Source organism: Canis aureus, chromosome 18 (genome assembly GCF_053574225.1).
Source record: "Canis aureus isolate CA01 chromosome 18, VMU_Caureus_v.1.0, whole genome shotgun sequence".
Lineage (NCBI taxonomy): Eukaryota > Metazoa > Chordata > Mammalia > Carnivora > Canidae > Canis > Canis aureus.
The window spans coordinates 55,948,010-55,953,852 of record NC_135628.1 but is presented as its reverse complement, the minus strand read 5'-3'; the positions used below and the strand labels follow the sequence as shown (position 1 = coordinate 55,953,852).

The 5,843-nt window shown below is 51.8% G+C and overlaps 1 long non-coding RNA gene across 2 annotated transcripts; it reads right to left on the bottom strand.

Annotated features, from left to right (window-relative positions):
• Positions 1-724: 724 nt before the first annotated feature.
• On the bottom strand, positions 725-4,228 carry LOC144288380 (uncharacterized). 2 transcript variants are annotated; one of them, XR_013356317.1, is made up of 3 exons: positions 4,099-4,228; positions 3,081-3,155; positions 725-1,628 (listed from the first exon to the last, which is right to left on the bottom strand). It is a non-coding gene; the product is annotated as an uncharacterized LOC144288380 (long non-coding RNA). The 2 variants fall into 2 exon arrangements; XR_013356318.1 differs by having other exon boundaries at positions 4,054-4,219.
• Between the last annotated feature and the right edge of the window lie 1,615 nt (positions 4,229-5,843).

Here is a 5,843-nt window from a genome sequence, read left to right as displayed (position 1 = left end):
AAGCCTGAAAAATCCATCATGGGCAGGGAGCCTGGCAGTGGCCTGGTCAGGGGAGGGGAATGGGGGATGGCGTGGCCGGCAGGGGGAAGAGGACAAACGGGAAGGGACAGATATGGGTGTTTCGGGGGGGCCTCATGTCCAGGCACTGTCCCAGACCACTCGGGTTCACGTCAAAGAGCCTGGTGAATCCCCCATCAGCTCCGCAGTTACTGTTCTTCCTAAACTGAAGCTCAGAGGTTCTCTCTACCCTAGTCCTTCTTGGCTGGTCCTGGGGATGCACTAATCTGCCACTTCCAGTTTAAGGGGTGACTTTAGTTAAATGCCTATGTGCTAGGTGGGAGACCCTGTCATTCCCATCACCCATCAGGACCCTCCCCCTTGATCCTTTGGGCCCTGAGCAACCACACTTGTGGTTAGAGAAAGAAATAACTGAGAAGACCCTCGCCAATTGGGGAGCAGGTACCTAGGGAGTGGAACGCAGCAGGAGGTGAGTGTGGGAATGCCATTGGAGTGGCTGCATGTAATCAGGAGCTCTGGTAATGAGCGCCAGGGCCAGCCACCTGAAATGCCACTTGTCCCCTTGCCTCTAAGCAGTGTCTGGCTTTAGCAGACTAATCAGGCATTGGAGGCCTTCCTGGCATCCCTTCCATGCCACCGACCCTCTGCTATGTATGACCCTCAGATCCCAGAGCCAGATGGGCCAAGAGAATGTCTGACTAGAGCCCTTTGCCATCCAGGTGAGAAACCCAGGCGGGCACTAGAACCTTGTTCTCCCAATTCCCAGCCCCCTCTCCTGCACCTTGCTGCTGCCCCAGGGTCAAGTGTGCAAGTGCAAGGGGGCCCCAAATCACTAACAGCCATCCTCCCTGACCACAAGGCACAATCCACTACACTGGAGTCACACGCAGCCAGGGCATTTACTAGAATGCAAAACGTTCTCACCCCAGCCTCCTGCTCCCCCATCTCTCTTTCCCTTTCCATAACACATAATCCCCTGGCACCACCAAACTGAGAAAGAAGGATGCCACGCTGACCATCAGTCCCCAGTGCCTAAAGGAGAAAGGCAGGGATGTCACTAGATGCCAGGCAGGTAGATGGGCTGTCGAGACGGCTGCTTGGACCCAAACCGCAAATGGTCATGAGGTGGCTTGAGGACAAGATGGAGAGAACAGCCGCTGAAGGTCCTTGACCACAACTGGAAACTGTGCAGCCGCCACGGGGCTGGCATGATGCTGGGTTTTGCTACAAGTTCATCTGAGGACAAATCAGACACCGCATCCTCACAGAATCAACTCGGCCGTCCCACTCATCTTCCCAGGTGAAGGCAGTGGATGCCAGAAGAAAAAAATCCCATGTGTCAGGTGGGTGGCAGGGATATTGTGAGTCCCAGCTTGACACGTGCAATCTCCTGTGCAGTGAGAGCGAGACAGGGGTCTCCCCAGGGAGTGAGTGCAAGAGCAGATGGTTGGCAGCAGAGGAACAGCATCCCTGTGTCGGGGGGCGGCCGGGGGCGGCGGCAGTCACGCAAACTCTTGGCACCGGGAGGCCTGGGTTCTGATCCCTCCTCGGCCACTCACTAGATGGTAACCTTGAACGATTTCATGAACTTCTCTCTGCCTCAATTCTCCCTTCTGTAAAACGGGGAGAAGAAGAGCACCCGCCTTGCAAGGCTGCCTAAAGACTTAACTGAGTCCTGCCTGCCGTGTTTAGGACAGGGGCCGGCGCATGGTAAGTGCTGCAGGAGCACTGGATGAAACAAAGGAGTGGGGCCTGGCCAAGGAGAGCCAGCCTGAGACCAAAGGCAGAAGTGGTTCCAGAGTGAAGGGGCCGCTCAGGCCACCCCCACCGTGACTAACGTGGATGTCCTTATTTCCCTCGGCTCCCGCTGCCGTGTGCTGCCTGTGAAATGAGTTCCCAAGACCTGCCTCTTATTTTCTTATTCAATTTCAAGATAAAATTAGGGTTGTGTCCCTTAGGGAGCAAATGTGCCCCTCAAACAAAAATCTCCCCAGAGAAAGCCTGTTAAAATCACATATTTAAAGGGACCTCACAATTTTTCTGACAGAGTATTAGTAACAATAAATAAATTGCCAAATAGGGCTGCAAACTTGCAAGCCTGCTCGGTCTTTGAGTGACAGTTAACATCTCATGGGAAAGAACGGTGACAGCTGAACATGTCACCAAAGACACGGCCTCGATTGCACAGTATGTGAGGGACTCCTTCCGGGGGGAGGGGCAGGCCCAGGCCAAGGACAGCCAGACAGGGGACAGCCCAGAGCCCTGTGGCAGGAGGTCTAGGGCTAGGAGTCATGGGGGCAGATGAGGCCTTCCCAGCCTGGCGTCAATGAGCCGGAAGTTGACCTGAGTGGGGAGGCAGGAGGGACACAACCTATCACTTGTGGGGACTGATGGTGTTTGCATCAGGTGGACGTCCAGGCCAATAGTGGGGCTAATGTGGGAAAACCAGAGCAAGGCCCTGGGAAAGCAGCGAGCCAAGGGGGGGAGGAAGTTGGGGCACAGGGCTGGAGCCCAATCTCCGCCATGGGGACAGGGAGGAGAGAAAGGGGAACAGAGACAGAGCCTAGGCACAAGAGACCCAGATGGGAGACCAGTAGGGCTTGGGTCAGGAGACCGCATGTTCAGAGGCCTGCATCCAGCGCAAGGGACGTTGTGGGAGTTGGAGGACAGGGAGGAGTGGGCAGGACAGCAGGAGGATTCCAGACCTTTCCAGGCAGTGGGGAAAGGTCAGAATCCTGTAAGAATGCTCAGAGAACTTCAGAGTGGGCCGGTAGGGAGCCATGGTCATAGCTTAAAGCCTGTCTTTAACTTTAAAGGGATGTCCCAGAAGCCTCTGTGTTTTAAAAATGAGGAGGTCAACCCGGGGAGGCAGAAATCCAGCCAAGGCCAAACATTCCTGGCACCGCAGGAAGCAAACAGGTGGAGATACACCAACACTGGGACTTGACGGGAAGACAGGGACTAAGCAGGTGTGCACTGCCCACCTCGGACAGACGGCCCAGGGCACCCGGGAAGGGCTCGTCATATCACATGGATTTAGCAAGAGGGCACAACGCATCCACTTACCCTTTGGTCATAAATTTTGCTTGGTCCTCTTGGTCCATCAATCTTGCTTATGTAGATTGTTTAAAAATGTTCTGTGGACACAAAACTTGTTAATGGGCTTTCGCTTGGAGGAGAGGCAAGGGACATTGATGACAGAGTGCAAGGGACATTTACCTGGTATTTATATATTTTTCATGTTCTAATTTTTCACAATAATCATATCTTCTTTTCATGATAAAAGGAGATATTAAAACAGAATGTGTTACGGGAAGACATACAGGATTTTTTTAAATAACTTCTAGAAAGTTTGTATAAGAGTCGGTTTATGAGGGTTTCTGGTGGTTTCTGGTGGGTCCAAAACAAGGGGATTCGTAATAGGAGGTTGTAGTGGGGACACACTCGCCCTGTCCCCGGCTTCCTGCCTGACCCAAGGAGTTAGATATTTGCACCCTTGCTGTGCTGTTGGAAAAGAACCTTTTGCCCATTTTGCCCCTCGAGTCAGCCCCTCCTACTCTGGAAAAGAATCATGATCTATGATCTATGATGGGATTGGCAGGCTTCAAACCCCAGGGAGCTCCTTTTCTGTGCCCTGCAGAGCTCATGTGTTAAAAAACCGCAGGCACCTCGGCCTCTGTCTGTCTCCTGCAGTATCTTTGCCCTTGCCCACCCAGCTCCCTCCAGAGCAGCTCTCTGTGTAGACTTGGGGGAAAAACTTGGGTCTTTTGGGATCCAATTCTCTTTCCCTAATCCAGCTTTACCAGCAATGAGGCTGATTATTTTAATTTATTTTTATCTGACTTCTGGTCTATTTCTGAAAGGACTCAGAACTCATGGAGGGATATGATTAAATGTCATATATCTAGTCCCTCAAAAACAACAAAAAAACCCCACAAGATCATTAAGGCACGTTGGTAAAGAAAGCTTCTGATCGGAGGGAAAGTGTCAGAAGGATTTGTCACCAGGAACAATATCAACATAAGAACAACCAACCGTGATGTTGTGATAAAAGAAGTAATACTCATTTGGTCTTCATACCCCGTCTTTGGCACAGAGCTCCTCAAACCCTTGGAATTCCCTAAGTGAGGAGAGAGAGAGCGTGGTGTCTTTTGTTATGTTAATGAGGTGACTTTTGGAAAGCCTCTAGATAACCAAAGGCTGGGAGCCGGTTGCCAGGGGAACCGACCATGTGATTAGAGAGATGGAACTTTCTGTACTACCCGAGCCCCTACCTCCAGGGAGGAATGAGGGGCTGAAGATTGAGTTCAGTGATTTCATTGATCGTGCCTAAGTAATGAAGCCTCTGGCAAAACCCAAAAGGAGGGGTCTGGAGAGCTTCTGGGCCGGTGAACTGGTGGAGATCCGGGGAGAGAGGCGCTTCTGGGGAGAACACAGAAGCTCTGAGCCCCTCCCCGTATCTTGTCCAATGCCTCTCCTCCACCTGGCTGTCCCTGAGTTATATCCTTTCATAATAAACCAGTAATCTCGTAAGTAAAATGCTGTGGGTTCTGTGAGCTGTGCTGGCAAATTAATCTAACCCAAGGAAGGAAGGAGTCTTGGGAACCTCTGATTTATAGCCAGTGGGCCAGAAGCACAGGAGACACAACCTGGACCTTCCATCGACTTGTGGGATGGACACCTTACCCCGTGGAATCTGATCTCATCTCCAGGTAGCATCAGAACTGAGCTGAACTGTGGGACAACCCAGTGATGTCGGAGAATTGTTTGGTGTGAGGAAAAACCCTTACATATCAGAATTGGTGATCAGAGCCATTACTAACATGTATTTATTGAATGTTTATCAGAGGCCAGGCCCTGTGCTCAGTACTTTATATGTTGCTTTTGGTTTGGTTTTAATTCTTAATGCAACGTTCCAGAAGAGGAAAGTGAGACTCAGCAATGCCAGGGTGGGGGCTGCTCCAGCGAAGCTGAGATTCACACCTGCGCGGTCTTCCCAGGCCATCTTCTTAAGCACCACCCACTATCGTGGCTGATTTCACCCTTTCCTTGTGAGGCAGCAGTAGGTTCGCCTCCCCGGCTGGTGGGACAGCCAGTTCAGGTGGAGGTCATGACAGGGCCGTGTTCAGAGCAGCAGCAGAGGGTGCACAGGGACAAGGGCAGGACAAGTGAGGACCAGGACACGTGTCCAGATAACTGGGGGTGATGATCGAGGCAGTCTGGGGAACCAGCCTGGGCCATGATCCCCAAGAGACCTGCACAGACGCAGCCCCTCAGGAGGGAGGACTGCAGAAATCCCTCAGGTACCCCTTGGGCTTGAAGCATGGGCTCATCCTACTGGCCTTACACCAAGGTTATTAAAATACCTTCGATTCTTTTCTGCAAGCTTGGCCATAAAATCATGGCCATTTCAACTGCAGAGAACCTGAGAAAATCATTCAACTCTCTGGTTCTGGAGATGAGCATACAGGCCTGGGAAGGTGAACGAATTACCAGAGGTCACAATGCAGAGTAGGGAGGAGAACTGAGGAGTTCTGAGTCCCCTTGCAGTGCTCTTTCTATGGTACCACCTCAAGGCTTGGGATACTCCCCTTTTCTGGTCCTGCCATCGTGAACCGTCTACTTAGGCTTGGGCACTGTGATGCGCCTCAACTTGTGAAAAGCCCAGCATGGGTTTCCGCTCTCAGCTATAGACTCCCAGTGAGGTTCAGGAGATTGTAGGCACGCTGTGAGACACCCAAGCGTATGCTCAGCTCTCTGGACTGGCAAACATAGCTCTTAAACCTTGTAGGTTGTAAACAGATGATAGCAAATGCGACAGAGAA